Source organism: Mesoplodon mirus (assembly GCF_964341445.2).
Source record: "Mesoplodon mirus genome assembly, chromosome: 15".
Taxonomy (NCBI): domain Eukaryota; kingdom Metazoa; phylum Chordata; class Mammalia; order Artiodactyla; family Ziphiidae; genus Mesoplodon; species Mesoplodon mirus.
Genome location: NC_138991.1, coordinates 23,300,831 through 23,320,056, shown reverse-complemented (window position 1 = coordinate 23,320,056; position 19,226 = coordinate 23,300,831). Strand labels below are relative to the sequence as shown.

Sequence of the window (19,226 nt, the reverse complement as noted above, 5' to 3'; positions counted from 1 at the left end):
GGGTTCTGGAGAGGAGCAGGGGATCCAGAGGTTCTGGGTCTCTGCCATTGTGTAGCTTGACGTGCGTCGTTCCTGGTCTCCCAGTCAGCCTCATCTGTACAAGGGGATGACAAAAGCGCGAGCCGCAGACTCTGCCGCCGTGCGGAGGGCAGCCTGCCCACCCCCGCCGCCCCTCCACTACACCGCCAGGACCTCCACTCCGCAGGCGCGGGGGTCGGGGGTCGGGGACCCCGGGGGCTGGGAAGGAGCGACTCCGGCCGAACCCGAAGCTGCCATGGCAACGTCCGAAGGCTGCCGGGAGGGGAGTGGACGGGAGGTCCTGTGCAAGAACGAGGCCCCGCCCCCAATGGGCCCCGCCCCCAACAAGGCTCCGCCCAGAAGGAGGTCCCGGGCCTCAGTCCCTGGCTTTTGTGGCCTCCGCGGCGCTCTGATTCCATCAGTGCCTGACAGACTGCCTCTGACTGGCCGACTGTGTCTCAGTGACCACAGACTGCCATCACTGCCTGATAATCCGTGTCTGTCTGGCTGTGTCGGACTGAACACAGATTTCATGGATGCCTGGTGGACCAAGACCGCGTGATCTGTCTGCCTGACCGCAGTTGACTGACTGACTGACTGCCCTATCTAGCTGATGGCATCTGGGCCTGATGGGGCGTGTCTGACTGAGTCGATCTGCTTCTGACTGACCGGACTCCATCGGTGCTCGACAAGCTGTATCTGACTGACAGAGGCCCTCTCTGACGGAATGACCAGTTCACGGATACCTCTGTGCCAACGTTTTGACCCCAACTCTGCTGTGTGGGCTAAGCAGACAGCCTGAGCAGCTGATTCTGACTACGGCCGGGCCCGCGCGTCTGCCCGAGTCCCCTGACTGGCTGGCTGACAAGCTGGCTGGCTACCCTGACTGCACAGCCTCTGTGCCTGGTGGGGCCCGCCTGACTGGCCATCTGACAGGTGGGATCAGCCCACCTGATGGGTGGACCGACCGCATCTGCCAGACTGCGGTGGCTGAGGCTGTGGCTGGCTGGTTCTGGCTGCCCCGTCCGAGTCTAACTGGATCTCAGGCACCGGGTTCTGAAGGACGGAGTCCGCCTGACTGTCCCTTCCTGACCACCTCTGCCTGACGCAGCTCGATGGACAGCGTCCGTGTCTGGCTACACCTGCCTGACGGTCGCCTCCTCTACATTCGATAATGTCAGTTGAGTCAGATTGCTGCCTGAAGCACAGCTGACCAACTGAATCTGACTTGGCCCTTGAAATTCTCTCCCTGATGACCTCCTTCTCTCCAGCTGCCCAACAAATGGCTTCTGAAGTGTTACTTGTCCAGGGGCCTGGGGCCTAGACATTTTCAGCTATAAGTCTGGCCTTGGGGGGGTCCATAACAAGGCCGCCAACAGGAAAGGGAACCCAGGATGGAGGCGCGTGGGAGAGGGAGGCAGCAGGAGCAGGATTCAAGGCCAGGTAGGGAGCAGCTGGGAGGAGCTGTCGGGGTCCTCAGGGCCCTGAGCTCAGGGATATAATTCTGTAACAGAGTTGGTGCCTGGCGGAGGTGGGCTGGTGTGTGGCTGCCACAATGCGTGACCCTGGAAACCTTGTTTCTTCCTGTTTGTGGGTTGTTTCTGTCAGTGCCTTGCTGCTCTTGCAGCAGGGCCCTCCCACAGAGCTCAGGTCTCCTCACAAATTCCCGAATTTAAATCTTTCCCGTAGTGTGTGTTTGTACTGGCCACATCAACTGCATGGAATGGAAGAAGAGGCTGTTTACTAGAATAAGGGGAAAGGAAATACAGGGCATTAGATTAGAGGGAAGTGAAAAAAAAAAAAAGCCTGTCAAGTGCATGGGTGTGCTATGAATTATAGCTCTTGCTATTAACAATAATAAACCAGAGCACTGGACTAGCTTATCTCGATAGAGCTCTAGCATTCTAAGATGCTGGCTTTTCCTTAATAACAGAGGTCTAGCAGCTTCATTGATTTCATTATAAGCCAAGGGAGGAATGGGAGGAAATAAACAGCTCTGCTCCCAAGGGCTGCTATAATAAAATGCCATAGACTGAGTTCTTTTTTTTTTTTTAACTATTATTTACTTATTTATTTTTGGCTGCATTGGGTCTTCTTTGCTGTGTGCGGGCTTTTTCTAGTTATGGCGAGCAGGGGCTGCTCTTCGTTGCGGTGCGTGGGATTCTCATTGCGGTGGCTTCTCTTGTTGCAGAGCACGGGCTCTAGGAGCACAGGCTTCAGTAGTTGTGGCGCACGGGCTTAGTTGCTCCGTGGCATGTGGGATCTTCCCGGACCAGGGCTCAAACCTGTGTCTCCTGCATTGGCAGGCGGGTTCTTAACCACTGCGCCACCAGGGAAGTCCCAGACTGAGTCCTTAAACAACACACATTTGTTTCTCAAAGTTCTGGAGGTTGGAGAGTTCAAGATCAAGGTGCAGGTGGATTCGGTTCCTGATGAGGCCCTTTTCCTGGCCGGCAGATAGCCACCTTCTCACCGTGTCCTCACATGGTGGAGAAAGAGAGGGAGCTCTGATCTCTTCCTCTTCTTATAAGGACCCTAATCCCATTGTGGGGGCCCCACCTGCAAAACCTCCTCCAAACCTAATTACCTCCCTAAGGTCCCACCTCCAAATATCATCACATCGGGGGTTAGGGCTTCAACATATGAATTTGGGGTGGGGAGGAACACAAACATTCAGTCCATAGCAGGCTCTCACAACATGAAGCTGGATCTCAGCCAGTGTGGGCAGTGGAGCTTCCCCAGGGCAGGGGCTCTCAGGGGGCTGGGAAAAGAGACAGAAACAAGTTGCATGGAGTACTTATACCTCATTTACTTATTCATTCATTCAACAAGTATTTATTTATTTATTTATTTATTTTTGCGGTACGTGGGCCTCTCACTGTTGTGGCCTCTCCCGTTGTGGGGCACAGGCTCCGGACGCGCAGGCTCAGGGGCCACGGCTCACGGGCCCAGCCGCTCTGCGGCATATGGGATCTTCCCGGACCAGGGCACGAACCCGTGTCCCCTGCATCGGCAGGCGGACTCTCAACCACTGCGCCACCAGGGAAGCCCAACAAGTATTTATTGAATACTATGTGCCAGGCACTGTGCAGGGCCTTCAAAGAGCTTAGATAGATGGGCTCCAGGAATCCTTGTCTGTGCCTCTCAACTCTGGTCCTATCAAGGCCAGTTACTGAGTACCAATTGCTTTCTTTCTGGACAATGTGAACAACTGAAGGTGGAAGAGCTATTATAGTGCAGTGGGTCTCAAAGAGTGATCACCTAAGAATTTGTTAGAAATGCAAATTCTTGGGCTCTACCATAGATGAGCTGAATCAGAAACTATTAGTACTCTATGTTTTAACAAGCCTTCCCAGTGGTGTTGATGTGTACTAAAGTTTCAGAACCACTAGTGGAGTGATTGAGTGTGTTAGCTCTGGTGTCAGACTGTCCACATTGGAATCTCAACTCTACTATGTAAGAGCTGTGTGACTTGTGCAAGTTAATGCATCTTTCTGTGCCTCATTTGCATAATCAGTATAATTACGATCACTTTAAACTCTTTTTGAGAGTATTAAGTCATATAAAGAAGTTAGCACATAAGTTCAATTCTAGGAATGTATCCTGTAGACCTATTCCAGCATATTCTGGATGATGTATGTTCAGGATATTCATGGATGCATTGTTTATGATAGAAAAGAAACACCCTAAATATCTATCCATAGGGGACTGGTTTAATAAATCATGGTCCTGCCATATGAAGAATGAGGCAGCTCTTTATAGACTCATATGAAAAGATCTCCAGAATTTTCAAGCAAGGTACAGAACGGTGTGTCTAGTATGCTCCCATTTGCATAAAGAAAAAGAATCTATAGAATCTTTAAAAATGCATGGATTATCTGTGAAAGCATACTCAGGATACAGTGGGACAAGAAATCGGTGGCTGGAAAGAGGGGAAGGAGGGAAATTTATTTTTACCATACATATATCTTTTTATGACTTAAAATTTGCAGTATGTACATGCATTTTCTGTTCACAAAAATGAAGTTTTTAAAAAAAGGAACTACTTAGCATAGTGCCTGGCAGCGGTGGTGGTGGCAGTGACAGCTCTAAGCAGATGAATCATTGCAGAAATGCCGCCCAGAGGCGTCCAGGGTGTGGCCACGGCCTCTCCTCCCTTCATTTTCTATAGTCCATGTTGCCCCATTAGAGAATCCTTGCACTTTAAAGATGGAAAGGGCCTTAAGATTCTCTGGTATAACGATTTTATTTTAAAGATGAAGAAACCAAGCCCCAAGAGAGGCCATAACCAGCCCAACTTCTCCCAGAGGACTGAGGCTCAACCTGAGGCCTCTTTTGTAAGATCTTAAGACTAAGCTTTCAAAAATTTTGCTTTTAGAACCCCATCACCACTCTGCTTGGAAACGGTAAGGACTCCTCCACATAGCTGTTAAAAGCTAGTTGAGGTTTAGTTCCTAACCAAACTTTCTAGCCTTATTTTCCACCTTCTCCTCTGTTAATTCTCTACCCTAGCCAAATAGGTCTCTTCATTTACCCCAAATGCTGCTGCTTTCCAGACACTACAACTTGCCAGTTCTGTGCTCTCTCTGAAATGCCTCTCTCCTTCCTGTCTATTTGTGGAGATTCTACCTACACCTACACACTGCAGCAGAATCACACCTAAATCACACTTCCTCTAGGAAGTCTTCCCTGATTACTCAAGCTCACGGAGCTCTCTTTTCCCTCTGAACTAATTTTAAAATTTCTTGTAAAACATCTACTTCTTAAGACAGGAATAGGATGGTTCTCTGCTCCTTGAACAATGGGAAGTGGACTAAGATAGAGCCAGCTCCTTATCCTGACTCCATTTCTGGAGAAAAGTGGGTAAATGACCTTGGCCTTCCTTATTGTCTCAGGGAAGCCCTGGGTGAGGATGCCACTGAGCCAGCCCGGAGCCAGGACCCTGTCTGCAAAAACTGCTGGGCCTGTTCCTACCCTGATGTTTACTTGGCCAGGAGGCCCAGCGTGATGAAACCCGGCCCTGTTGCCGAGCACCTTGGGAGGCCTCCCTCCAGGGTCCCTCTGTGCTCAGACAGTGGCCCTTTGTGGAGGAGAGGAGCAGGACTGAAAGTGGAGCCGCTGGAAACCCTTCCTCCTCACCCCATCCCCCCGCCCCCCACCCCCGGCAGTCATGGACCATCCTGCGCCTGGCTGGCCAAGTGTGGTAGGTCCTCCAGGCAGCCAGCTAGGCTGGAAGGGCGAGGAGGGGTCCCGCCAGGATGGCCTGCTGAAACAGAGGCTGCTTCTAATGGAGCTCTCCAAAGAGGAGACTGGTCCCCCTGCAGGCCAGAGTGACACTTTCACCATTCCCACCACTGCCAAATATGCCCCTAGGATTTAGGGCTGGCCCTCCCTTCTGACGTGGGTTGTCCCTTCTGCCCCTGTTTCACTGGACCCTACGCTCACTCGGGGGTGGGGTTTGGGGGGTGGGGGATGGGAGGGAAGATTGGGAATGCTTAGATGTCCTCCCAAACCTGGTGGGTAGGAATCAAGGGGAGGGACTAGTGACCACAGGAAGGAAGGTCACGTGTGGTATAGGTGAAAGTGCAATCACTGGTCGGGGGTCAGGAGGCCTAGGACTCTAGTTCCTGCTGAGCCACTGACTTGCTGTGTGACAATAGCCAGTTGCTTTCCTTTCCTGTGCCCCTGTGTCACTTTCCAAGATGCAAACTTATGGAGGCAGAGTGGATGAATGTCAAGAACTTTTGCAGTTCTGATGTTTCAATATTCTGTGATCACAGGCAGGAAAAGGAAGAGCTGGGCGTGGGTTGGAGGTAGGTAACTGACACAGTACTCTCCGTGGATTCACCAGCAGTCGCTAAGCAGCCTCTTCTCTGCCTCCAGGATTCCTTCCCCCTCTTGTTTCCACCCCACTTTGAGGGCTTCTTGTGATGAGATCTAGAAGCTGTTTGATTTGGATTTGTTTTATCCCATATTTTGCCCTCAGAGGGAGGGGACCGTGCACAGAGCAGGAAGGGGGTCAGGAAATAAAAGAGAGAAGAAAATTAAGAGGTAAGGGTGGTGGGATTTCCTTGGTGGCGCAGTGGTTAAGAATCTGCCTGCTAATGCAGGGGACACGGGTTCGAGCCCTGGTCCGCAAAGATCCCACATGCTGTGGAGCAATTAAGCCCATGCGCCACAACTACTGAGCCTGCGCGCTAGAGCCCATGAGCTACAACTACTGAGCCCATGTGCTGCAACTACTGAAGCCTGTGTGCCTAGAGCCCTGCTCCGCAACAAAAGCCACCGCAATGAGAAGCCCACTCACCTCAACGAAGAGTAGCCCCCGCTCACCGCAACTAGAGAAAGCCTGCGCGCAGCAAGGAACACCCAACACAGCCAAAAATAAAAGTAAAAAATACAAAATAGGGCCTCCCTGGTGGCGCAGTGGTTGAGAGTCCGCCTGCCGATGCAGGGGATACGGGTTCGTGCCCCGGTCTGGGAGGATCCCATATGCCGCGGAGCGGCTGGGCCCGTGAGCCATGGCCGCTGGGCCTGCGCGTCCCGGAGCCTGTGCTCCGCAACGGGAGAGGCCACAACAGTGAGAGGCCCGCATACCGCAAAAAAAAAAAAAAAAAAAAACAAAATAATAAATAAATAAAATTTAAAAATAAAAGAATGTCATAGCCATAGGGCATGACAAAAACTGGTTAGAACCAAGTAGGTCCACAATGGTGGAAGATTCAACTTCCAGTAAACCTTGAGCCTCGTTATATGCTCATTGTAATATATTAGCATACGAAATGACACACCACTAGCACCAAGACAGTTCTGAGGTTAACCATAAAAGGTCAAAACATGGGCGGCGGCCCGATTCCTTGAAATCTCCGCCCCTTCCCTGAAATAGTTGGAATACTCCTCCCACTCATTAGCCTATGAAATTACCCAGCCCATAAAAACTAACCACCCATAGTTTGGGGCCTCTTGTCTTCTGAGATGGCCCATACTCTGTCTGTGGAGTGTGTTTCTCTCTAAATAAATCCACTTCTTGGACTTCCCTGGTGGCGCAGTGGTTAAGAATCCGCCTGCCAATGCAGGGGACACGGGTTCGATTCCTGGTCCAGGAATATCCCACATGCCTCGGAGCAACTAAGCCCGTGTGTCACAACTACTGAGCCTGCGCTCTAGAGCCCGTGCTCCGCAACAAGAGAAACCACCATAATAAGTCCGCGCACCACAACGACACAACTAGAGAAAGCCCATGCACAGCAACGAATACCCAAATCAGCCAAGACAAAACAAAAAATCCACTTCTTACCTATCACTTTGTCTGTCACTGAATTCTTTCTGCGATGAGACATAAAGAACCTGAGCTTCATTAAGTCCAGAGACCAAGTGTGTGATCTCAATTAAGAGACGGTAGGTTGGGCTTCCCTGGTGGTGCAGTGGTTGAGAATCCATATGCCAATGCAGGGGACACGGGTTTGAGCCCTGGTCCAGGAAGATCCCACATGCTGTGGAGCAACTAAGCCCGCGAGCCACAACTACTGAGCCCACATGCTGCAACTACTGAAGCCCACGTGCCTAGAGCCCGTGCTCCGCAACAAGAGAAGCCACCACAATGAGAAGCCTGCGCACCACAGTGAAGAATAGCCCCCGCTCATCGCAATTAGAGAAAGCCTGTGCGCAGCGACGAAGACCCAGCACAGCCAAAAATAAATAAATAAAATAAATAAACTTATATATAAAAAAAAAGATGGTGGGTTCTGGCTGGGTTCAAGTCCCGGCCTACGGGTTCAAGTCCCATCTGAGTCGCATGGTTTCATAACCATATGAGTCAATTCCTTATAATAAATCTATCTCTATATCTATCTATTGATATAGACATAGATATATAGAATATATATGCTACTGGTTCTATTTCTATGGATAACCCAGAGTAATACAATTTGTGATTTTTATGTCTTGTTTAAGAAATTCTTCTGTATCCTGAAGTCCTAAATATAATTTTCTTTAGTTACTTCTAAAGATTTTAAGGTTTCCTTTCCAAATTTAGGTCTTTAATCCAACAGGTTATTATTATGTATGCTATGAGATAGGAATCCAATTTTATTTTTTTCCAAATGAATAACCAGTTGTTCAGTATCAGTTAAAAATAATCCATCTGTATTAATTTCCTAGGGCTGTCATAACAAATTACCACAAATTGGGTGGCTTAAAACAACAGAAATTTATTCTCTCACAGTTCAAGAGGCCAGAAGTCCAAAATCGAGGTGTGGACAGATTGGTTCCTCAAGGGGGGAGGGAGAAAATATCCATGCCTTTCTCCTAGCTTCAGGTGTTTGCCAGCAATCCTTGGTGTTCCTTGGCTTATAGACACATCACAGTAGTCTCTGCCTCCATCTTCACATTGCCTTCTTTTTGTTTCTGTGTGTTTTCTTATATGGATAGCAGTCATTGGATTTAGGGCACACTCTAAATCCAGGATGAGTTAATCTTTTTTTTTTGCGATATGCGGGCCTCTCACTGTCGCGGCCTCTCCCGTTGCGGAGCACAGGCTCTGGACGCGCAGGCCCAGCGGCCATGGCTCACGGGCCCAGCCGCTCCGCGGCATGTGGGATCTTCCCGGACTGGGGCATGAACCCATGTCCCCTGCATCAGCAGGCGGACTCTTAACCACTGCGCCACCAGGGAAGCCCCAGGATGAGTTAATCTTGAGATCCTTGACTAATTACATCTGTAAAGATCCTATTTCCAATAAGGTCATACTCTTTTTTTTTTTCTTTTTTGGCTGCATTGGGTCTTCGTTGCTGCACACGGGCTTTCTCTAGTTGCAGTGAGCAGGGGTTACGCTTTGTTGTGGTGAGCGGGCTTCTCACTGTGGTGGCTTCTCTTGTTGTGGAGTACGGGCTCTAGAGTGCAGGCTTCAGTAGTCGTGGAGCTCGGGCTTAGCTGCTCCGAGGCATGTGGGATCTTCCCGGACCAGGAATCGAACCCGTGTCCCCTGCATTGGCAGGCAGATTCTTAACCAGTGTGCCACCAGGGAAGTCCCAAGCTCATATTCTGAGGTTCTAGGTAGAAATGAATTTTGGGGGGATACTATTCGACCTGTGACACCATCCTTTGTGAGCCTTTTGCAAATGTCATTTCTGTTGTATATCAAATGTCCATATATGTATGGTCAGCGTGATCATTTTATAATGCAATTTCTGATGAAATGGTTATACATTTTTCACAAGATCATCTTATTTAATCCTCACAACAGTTTTATGAGATAAGTACTACTAAAATCACTAGGTTATGCTAAGTTATGATGTGATAACAAACAACCCCCAAATCTCAGTGGCTTACAACAAAGTTTTCTCCCTCAGATTACACATAGATAGCTGTGGGGCAGCTGTGTGTTGGCTGCAGCTCTGCTTTCTGTGTCTTTTTACTCTAAGGTCCAGGCTGAAGGCACAGCCCCCATCCAGGTCATGCCATTCCAGTGGCAGAGATTAAAGAGCTTGATTTTAGACTAAAACATGCAATGGTTCTTCAAGTTTCTGCCTAGAACTGGCATATATCTCTCCAGCTCAAATTCCACTGGCCAAAGTAAGTCATGTGATCAAGTCTGACATTGGTCTGGGGAAGTGTACTCCTTCCTCTGGAGTCACATGGCAACTGACTAGAATGTGTACGCTTACTGGGAAGGGGGAGAGCAAATAATAGGAGACAATGATATCTCTCCCGGAGGGGTTAAGTAACTTGCCCAAGGTCAAATAGCTGAGAAGGGACAAGAGCCAGGATTCAAACTCAGGCAGTCTTTCTCAAAGCCATAGTGCACGCCATACCTCCCTGTTGCCTGCTAGATGGTGTGCAAATACATCTTAGCTTTAGCGCTTCTGCCTGTGCGCTCCTGCAGCCTGGAGTGCCCCTCTACCTCTGCATGTTCAACTTACCCTTTAAGACTCCACTCTGATCTCAACTCTTTGTGAACTCCTCTCCTTGGAATTCATCACCATGGACCCCCATCACTCTTTATAAGTATATATTATTATTATTATTATTATTTTTTGCAGTACGTGGGCCTCTCACTGTTGTGGCCTCTCCCGTTGCGGAGCACAGGCTCTGGACGCACAGGCCCAGCGGCCATGGCTCATGGGCCCAGCCGCTCCACGGCATGTGGGATCTTCCCAGACCGGGGCACACCCGTGCCCCCTGCATCGGCAGGCAGACTCTCAACCACTGCGCCACCAGCAAAGCCCAGTATATATTATTTTGTACTTACTGTCCTATCCCCTCTGAAGGGTGGGAATGCACTCTGATTTCTCACGTCTCCTCTGCCCCCGGGCTTTGCACAGTGTCCCCTAAATGTTTACAGTATTTCGGGATGAGATGAGTAGGTGGGGGGGCCCGAGCTGCAACTGGGCCGTGCTCCTGGGGATGAGAACACTTGGCCTACTTTTCCACCCTTCTAACCTAAGCTTAGCACCTCATGCTCCAGTGACTGGCAGGTCAGCTCTGCGTGACTCACTCTGTAAGCCTTCAGCACTGTCACCTCGAGGCCCTGGGCTGGGGTGTGTGTGTGCTGGTGGTGGTGAGTGAGGAGATGGGAGTTAACTTTTGCCTTTCAGAAATCCTTCCCTCCCCCTGCCCCAGTACTGATCTTGCCCTCTTCCCTAAGCTGTTGTAAAAATACATAGTAAAATGCTAGAAGACTCTAGGAATACAGCCTTGACATCACACAGACCTGTATTGGAATCCCCCTCCTAAACTATGCAACTGTGGGAAAATTGCGAATCTCTGTGAGCCACGGTGTCCTCATCTGTAAAATGGGGATAATAATTAGAGCTACCTCCCAGGGTGAGAAAGCTATGTAAGTAAAGGGCTTAGCACATAGTGCTCTATAATATTGGCTGTTTTCATATGCGTAGATGATACTTATTATTTAAAGGAAGGACCACAACTGGTGTCATTTGGGAATGTTAAAAGGAGGGGAACAGAGTCTAACTTTTCCTAGAACTGATTGCTTCCCTTAGCCAAGTATGAGGTGTGGCTCAAAGGAATGAGGAAGCAGTTCGTGTGGTGACGGCACACAGCACGCTGTCTTCACAGATCTTTGGGGAGGAGTAGAGAGGTTAGCTGACGCTCCCCAAAGATTGGAGGTCCTTGTCCCCTGAGCCCACCCACTACACATGCAGTCCATTGACTCCTTCTTGTCCCCTCCTACCAATCTAGTCACCAAGTTCTGGGGAGGCAGCCTTTGTAATAATAATGATAGTGTGAGACTAGTGATACTGTTCCTTTGAAGTGTATAAAGGCTGTCTACTACATTGTCCCAGTTAGCCTTCATAATCTCTTTCCCATAAACAGAATCCAGAGTTAGCAGGGACTTGGAGACTATTCTGCATTTCACAGATGGGGAAACTGAAGTCCAGAGAAGGGAAGGGATTTACCCCATACCCCACAATAAGTTAATGGCAGACGCAGAACTAAAACCTGTAGCTCCTGACTTCCAGCCCAGGGCCAGTGCTTCTGTCACCACACACCTGTCCTTGGCTTTCCATTCCCACTGCCACCTAATCTATTCTGTTATCTTCTGGACCACTGCAATGGTCCTCCCTGCCTCTGGTCCCTTCATGTCAATCTCTTCTATATATACAGCCAGGTAACTGTCTGGAAGCACGGCCTTGATCTTGTCTTTCCCCTCCTAATAGAACTTGCTCATTTTTCAGTTTGAAGGGTCATCTGATTCCTAGTTCAGCCTCCAGTTGAAGACCCAGTCTTTCTCTGAATACATTTATTGGCAGGGAGTTCATCACTCCCAGGGTGGTCCATTGTTTTCTTGGATCGTGTGGACTGTTAGAGATCTTTATAATAAGCTGAAGTTCTCCTCCTGGATGTCCACACACCGGAGCTGAGTGAAATTCTTTCACATCCATTTGTCAGCAAATTTGTGTTTAATATGAGCCAGGTCCTGGGTGGATTAAGTGCTGAGGGGAACAGAAAGGGGAATTAGAGATGGAGAGGGGGGCTTAGGCGTTCGCAGAGTTTTTTATTTTGTTTACTAGACCTAAATGATAAGAAACAAATCAAATCCCCTTTCTGTGTGACAGCCCTTCAGATGTTTGGAGACAGCCACTATATCCTCCAGTGCTTTAGCTTCTCAAGGATATTTAAATCATTCACCACACAACATGGCATCCAGGTCCTCAGCATTCTGGTCTCTTCTAGACTTGCTCCAGTGTGACAGTGTACTCCTCAGAACGTGGGGCCGAGCTGAGCCCCGTGGTCCAGGTGTGATCAGCCCAGGGCAGCACAGAACCTCTAACAGAGGCTAACAGAGTTAGAACCACAGAGGTCTAACCTTTTGTTTCTTTGATACAGTTTATCATGTTCACTCTCCTCCCCTTCCTTTAAAAAAAAAATTAATTATTGATTGTGTTGGGTCTTCACTGCTGCGCACGGGCTTTCTCTAGTTGCCGAGCTGGGGCTACTCTTCATTGTGGTGCGCGGGCTTCTCATTGCGGTGGCTTCTCTTGTTGCGGAGCACGGGCTCTGCTCCGCAGCAATGTGGGATCTTCCCAGACCAGGGATTGAACCCGGGTCCCCTGCATTCGCAGGCGGATTCTTAAGGGATTGAACCCATGTCCCCTGCATTCGCAGGCGGATTCTTAACCACTGCACCATGAGGGGAGTCCCTCCTCTTCTTCCTTTTTTCTTTCCTCCTTCCCTCCCTTCCTTCTTTCTTTTTTTTAGCCACATTGCATTGTTGAGCTTGAGGTCAATTCAAACCTGTAAGTCATTTTCACCGGAACTGCTCTTAATCTAGATTCTTTCTACCCTGTATTTTGGGCACTTGTCCAATATGGCAGCCACTAGCCCCATGTGACAATTTGCATTTAAAGTACTTAAAAAGAAAAAAAGAAAAAGTAAAATTAAAATTTTAAAATTAATTGAAATTAAAATTTTAGTTTCTCAGTTGTAGGAGCTACATTTTAGGGGCTCAACAAGCCACAGGTGGCTAGTGGCTACTACATCAGACAATGCCAATTTAGGATATTTCCATCATCACAGAAAGTTTTGTGGGACTGCTGTGGTTTGGACTGAAGGGCAGGAGTTTACATTTATCCCTTGTGGTACCTCATCTTGTTGGTTCCAGCTCAGCTCCAAGGCTGCCGAGATCTTCTGGAAACTAATTTTGGTTTCTGGAGTGTTTGAGGGCCCTCCCAACTTCCTGATGGCTGTAGATATGATTAGCGTTTCATGCCTTTTTCTGCTTCACCTAAAACCACTGATAAAAATGCCCAGCACAGCAGAGAGAGCTGCAACCAAGCCCTGCACATGGCCCTCTGATCTACAGCCTCAGTCATGCAATAGTTTAACAGATGAGCCTACATTCCAGGCCCTGTGTACTGGGTACTGGGTACACATAGGGAGACAGAAGACGGCAAGTAAAGAGTCATGCTGCGGTGGGTGCCCTAAGAATTCAAATGCCTTTGCCTCGCATTCAGGCCTGCTTCTGTCTGGCCTGTGGTAGTTAAGTGCAGGCTTGGGAATCAGCTTCCTGGGTTTGGATCCTGGCTCTGCCACTTTATAAACTATGTAATGTCTTTGTGTTTCAGTTTCCTAAAAAATAACCTCCATCCCACAGTGTTGTTATAGGATTAAATGAGTTAGTGCAAGTAAAGCTCTTAGAACAGTGCCTGGAATACAGTAAGTGCTCCAAACACATTAGCTATGATTAGTTCTCATGATTAATTATAATTTTCCCCTGGACAAGCCATACTCAGTCCTGCTGTGGGGTCTCAGTGCCCTCACTTCTGCCCTCTTTTAGTTTGTGGAAGTCTTTCCAGGCCCAAACTAGGCCTGCTCTCCTTGATTTCTTATGTTCTTAGCTGCTCACCTGGCACTTAGTATCCTATACTGGAGGGGGGATCGCAGTGAAGAACTTGAATAATTGTTGGGCTTCATCTTGGTTCTGCGCTGCCTGCTGGAGAGACCTAGGACAAGCTTTCATCTATAAAATGGGGATGATCATAGCTGCCGCATAGGACCACGGTCAGGGCTAAGTGAGACAAAGTAGGTGAGAGTTCCTGCACTTAGTAGGCCTTTTCATCCAGTAAAACCTCTGAAAGTGCTTCTTCCACGTCTCTGTGTTTCATGTAGTATCTAACAAAGGAGGTCAGGCTCATTATTCCCTGCAGTTCTGGAGGGCCTGTCCCTGTCCTAGGAGCCCTGGGCAGGAATTCCCTGTTTCTTCTTCTATGTAATGTGGATACCTAATCTGTTCCCCACCTTCTCCTCGCTGCTATCTCGGGCTTGCTGACCTTGGGGTGGTTCCTCCCCATCAGCCTCAGTTTTACTAGGACCGGAAGGAGCACCTATAAGGGCAGTGGTGATTTTAACTCTAATTTAGGAAAGCTCTTTACTTTGGGCGTGCCTGCGATTGTGGAGGGTGGGCGTCGGCGTCCAAAGCCAGGGTCCAGCCCTTGGGGATCCCCTCCCCAAGGGTCCAGAGGTATCGCCACCTGAGGTGGGGCTGAAATGCGCGGCGCGGTCTTCCTCGAGCTCGGGCCGCGGGAACAATGGGAGGGCGGCGGAGAGCCGGGTGGGCGTCGGCCAGGTCAGGGCTGGAGGTGGAGGAGGCCGGCGAGCTGGGCGCCGGGCCGTGGGGTTAGCCCGGGGCACCGGGCCGAGAGCCGAGGCGTCTGGGCCAGGGAAAACCGAGGTTGGCACTGGCGGGGACCAGAAGGAGGCGGGGGGCGGGGCCCGAGCCCACCGGGCTGGGAAGGGAAGGGCGAGGGGGCCCGGGGTGGGGTCTCCTTTTCGTCGCCCCGTCGCTCGCCCCAGCCTACGAGCTCCGCGGCGGCACAGGTAGGCGCCGGCCCACGTTGGGAAGCGGGCGGCGGGTCACCAGCGCCAGGCGGGATCGCAGGGATCAGCCCCCTCCGCTCCTCCTCTCCCCAGGGGCCCGCGCGGCTCCTCCCTACGCGCGGCCCCGGCTCGGGCTGCTCGGGCGGCGCTCCTCCGGTTGCTCGCTCGCTCGCTTGCCCGTGGCTGCCGCGGCGGCCGGGATCGCCGCCGCTTCCTCGTGGGGAGCCGGCCGGGGCGGGGCGGAGTGGGGAGACCGGGTGAGGGGGGCGGGCGGGGAGGGGGCTGCGCCGCGGGAGGGAGGGAGCTAGCGAGCAAGCGAGCAAGCCAGCGAGCGGGGCATTTGTGCGCAGCTCAAGTGCGCCTCGGAGCCCGCCGAGCGGCCGCGGGACACACCGACCGAGGACAGACAGCGCCCGGAAGCCGCGCCGCCGCCGCCAGGTTAGCCGACCCCGCCGCCTCCTCCGGGCCCCCGGGACCCCGCCGCGTCTGGGCTGGTGTGTGTGGGGAGGGTGATCGCCGAGGGCTCCGGGCTCGGTTTCCCGTCCTCGAGCACTGACAGGCCGGCGGGCAGGCTCCGGGGGGCTGGACAGCACCGAGGCGGGGGGCGGGCGCTCGAGCCGGGAGCCCCGGGCCTCGGTTTGTGCGTCTCAGTGCTGGCGCCGTATGTGTGTCGGGGTCCACGTCGTCGGGTGTGTGCTGGGTGTGAGCGCGCGTGTGCCCGTGGGTCTGTGCAAGTGGATGATCGGTGTGTGCGCGCGTGCGTGTGTGCACCGGGTGTGCATCTGTGTGTGTGTGAGAGGGTGTGTGCCCTGTGTGTCTCCGCGCGTCTGGACTGGGCGGTGTGTGTGCGCGCGTGTCTATGCGTGAATGTGTTTATGAGAGGGTGTGTCTGAATGTGTAGCCGAGTGTGTGTGCATTTGGATGAGTGTGTGTGCCAGTGGCTTCGCTTGTGGCTGGAACCTGTGGCGGGAGTGTGTGTGTGTGTGCGCGCGCGCCACTGTGAGTCCCCTTGTGTGCGCGTGTGAGGGCGGGTGTGCACCCGCGTAGCCCCGCGTAGCCCCAGAGTGCGTGTGCGCGGCTTTGTCTCCGCACAGCCGGGAGGAAAGGGTGGGGGCGGCGGCCGAAGCGCTGCCGTCGCCGGGAGCCGGGCACCTGGCCGGGGCAGAGGGCAGCGGCGGCGGCGGGAGCGTCCCCGCCGGGCCTAGACTCCTTGCCGGCAGGTGGGCGGCCACACCCCGGGGGCCGGAGGGAGCCGGACTGACAGAGGGGCCCGCTGGAGCGGAGGGCGTGTCCTGCCTGGAGCCCGGGAGTGTGTGTGTTGGTGATGGTGGAGACAGCGGTCCCCAGGCTGGTGACCCAGTCGGTTCAGGGATCCATTTCCTGTCGTGGTGCGGGGACAGTCGGCCAGAGCCAGACCGGGCCTGGCCAGCTCAGCCGCACTCCCATCCTCACCCCTCCCAGCTCCCTGGGGTAGAGCCGCACCTTAGGTGCCCTGAAGGGAGGAGGGAGAACCACTCTCTTAAAGGGCCAGTGTCGTCTCCCCCCCCCACCCCGCTCCAAGGAACGCCCCCTCAGATGTCTACTTTGAGAGAGGTCTCTGGGTGTGTCTTACTCCGTTCTCCATGTATCGGTGCAGCGCCTGCCTTTGGAGATGTGTGCATGTGTGTGTTTCTTGTGCATTTGGGGGTGCAGATGTATCTTATCCGTGAACAGTGAATAATGCATCTCTTGAAGTCTATGTGTATGTGTTTCTTAATGAGTTTTAGTATATTTGTTTTTACGTACACATAGCTGTTTGTATGTTAGTGAGTCTGTGCATGTGGGTTTGCAAGATAAGTGGCATTTTGCTGCCAACTGGAATAGGATAGAAAAATTCTGTCCAGGGCCACCCTATTTCAGAAAAACTGGGTGAAAAGGCGGTTTGGAAATTTAGCCCCCGGCTTTGTGGGTTTCAGATGCTGGTACTGAAATGTAGGTAGACTGGGATTAGACTGGATATGAGGATAGAAACCGAGACTCTTACAAGAGGAAGGAAGTGTTCTGGACGAAGGCTATCCAAGTGTAAGAATTCACCCTCCACTTCCAGTTCTTCTTCCCTAGAACTTCACCTCCTCCTCTGCTACTCAGCTTGCCAGGATAAAATGCACAGGATTTGGAGTGTAAAGGGAGGGAGCTGGGAGTATGAAAGGAAGGAGGGTGGATGGGTGATAGGATTGGGGGCCAACAGCAGATTTTTGCAATTTTAAAAATGTTTCCCTACTGAAGGCAGCAGAAGCTGGGGGAAAGCTGAGCTTGCTGTCCCCTTTCCTGAATCCCTTTCCCAGGGCAGGAAAGGCTCTGGTCTGCAGCTCAGGAGCCCTGGAATTTGGTGCAAGGGTCTCCTTTGGACTTCGGTCAAACCTTTCATGTTTTTACCTGTTCACTCAACACATTTTTATTGAGCTTCTCTTATGTAAGGGTCTAAACCCCCTAAGCCTCAGTTTCCCTAGCTGAGCAGCTAGTAGGCTGGATTCTGAGACTTTGAGTCCCCTTCCCTTTCTCAGAGTGCTAGAGTTTGTCTCATTGTTACCCAGATTTAGGAATCTACCCTTTTAGTTCCCAAGGATCCTGGCCATGGGCCCCGCTCACCACTCCTCCTTGCCCTCGTATATTCTAGTCTAGAGCAGTGGTTCTCAAAGTATGGTCACCCCACCAGCAGCAGCAGGGTTACCTAGGATCTAGTTAGAAATACAAATTCTTGGGGCTCCCACCAGATCTACTGAATCAATAACTCTGGGGGTGAGGCCCAGCAGTCTATGTTTTAACAAACACAGGAAATCCTGATGCACATTAGAGCTCAAGAGAGGTGCAGGCAGGGAGCTGGAACCTCCTATAGGATGAAACACCTGGAAAGCATCTCCTGCCCCCTTCCACACACATACCTGAAGTCGCTGACAGCCCTAACCTGGCAAGTAGAGGTTCTGACTTCAAGTCCCAGGTCTTCCTTGTGATCTCGGACAAATCACTCCTTCACAAAATAATTCAATGACTTGTTGACAGCATCTGCTCTGGGCTAGGTTCTGAGCAAGGGGTTTCCCTGCTCTGCTTCGTTTCTCCATTTATTACGTTGATTTACAAGGCCTGCCCACCTCTCTAGAAACCAGTCACTCTGGCCTTCTTTTTTTTTTTTTTTTCTTTTTTTTTTTGCGGTACGCAGGCCTCTCACTGTTGTGGCCTCTTCCGTTGCGGAGCACAGGCTCCGGACGCACAGGCTCAGCGGCCATGGCTTATGGGCCCAGCTGCTCTGCGGCATGTGGGATCCTCCCGGACCAGGGCACGAACCCGTGTCCCCTGCATCAGCAGGCGGACTCTCAACTACTGTGCCACCAGGGAAGCCCCCCCTGCTTCTTATGTTGGTTAACTCCCACTCTTCAGATTTCAGCTGAAAAATCACTTTCTCAGGGGAGCCTTCACCAACAACTCCTTTAAGATAACTCAGTCTTTCCTGTTATACCTTCTTATAGCTCCCTGTATTTCATAGCACTTACGAGAGTTCGTAATTATATGTGAGCTTGTTAGTTGTTTGTCTCTCCTCACTGGATTGCAAATGCCATCTGGGCACAAACTTGCCTATCAGTCTTCCTAGTGCCCCCACACCGTGTCTGGCTTATGACTGGTGTTCAATAAATTTTTTGAATGGACGACTTTATAATATGGGACATGGTATTAAATGATACCCTTTGTCCTCTCAAGCCCTAACATTGTAATATCTAAGCAGTCTTCAGACTTTTCTTTATTGGCTGCGTCAGATCTTAGTTGCAGCACGCGGGCTTCTCTCTAGTGTGGCGTGTGGGCTCCAGAGTGCATGGGCTCTGTAGTTGCAGCACACAGGCTCTCTAGTTGTGGCGCATGCTCAGTAGTTGTGGTGCGCGGGCTTAGCTGCCCCGCGGCATGTGGGATCTTAGTTCCCCAACCAGGGATCAAACCTGCGTCTCCTGAATTGGAAGGTGGATTTTTAACCACTGGACCACGAGGGAAGTCCCCAGGCTTCAGACTTTGTTGAAGTAGATTTATCTGTCTTTTTTACTGCTAAGTCGCCTGGCTATAGATTTGAGCCCCTATTGTGTGGCCAGGCCTATGCTGGGTTCTGCTCTAGGGGAGACGGGAAAAAGCTCTTTAGGAGATACAGCCTACCTTGTTTTCTGTGTCCTCCTGGATTAAGATCCTGCAAGAATGAGAAGAGGAAGAACACTGAATAAGGAATCTAAAGACCTAGGTCCACGTCTTGTTACCTGACTGTGGGCAAGTCACTCTTCCTTTCTTGCTTGTTTCCTCTTCTGTAAAATGAGGGTATTAGGATGTATGGTGTACCTAACATTGGTTACTAGCAC

The 19,226-nt window shown here is 51.1% G+C and overlaps 1 protein-coding gene across 3 annotated transcripts in view; it reads left to right on the top strand.

Moving 5' to 3' along the window:
* Positions 1–426: 426 nt before the first annotated feature.
* EPB41L1 (erythrocyte membrane protein band 4.1 like 1) overlaps positions 427–19,226 on the top strand; it is a 142,641-nt gene continuing 123,841 nt past the window's right edge. Inside the window, exon 1 of one of the 3 annotated variants that reach the window (XM_082644339.1) lies at positions 427–1,461. The gene's annotated coding sequence lies outside the window, so the exon portion shown is untranslated. Of the gene's footprint in view, positions 1,462–14,646; positions 14,711–15,161; positions 15,295–19,226 lie in introns of those variants that run through there. The other 2 variants (XM_082644340.1, XM_082644338.1) reach the window with 2 other exon arrangements.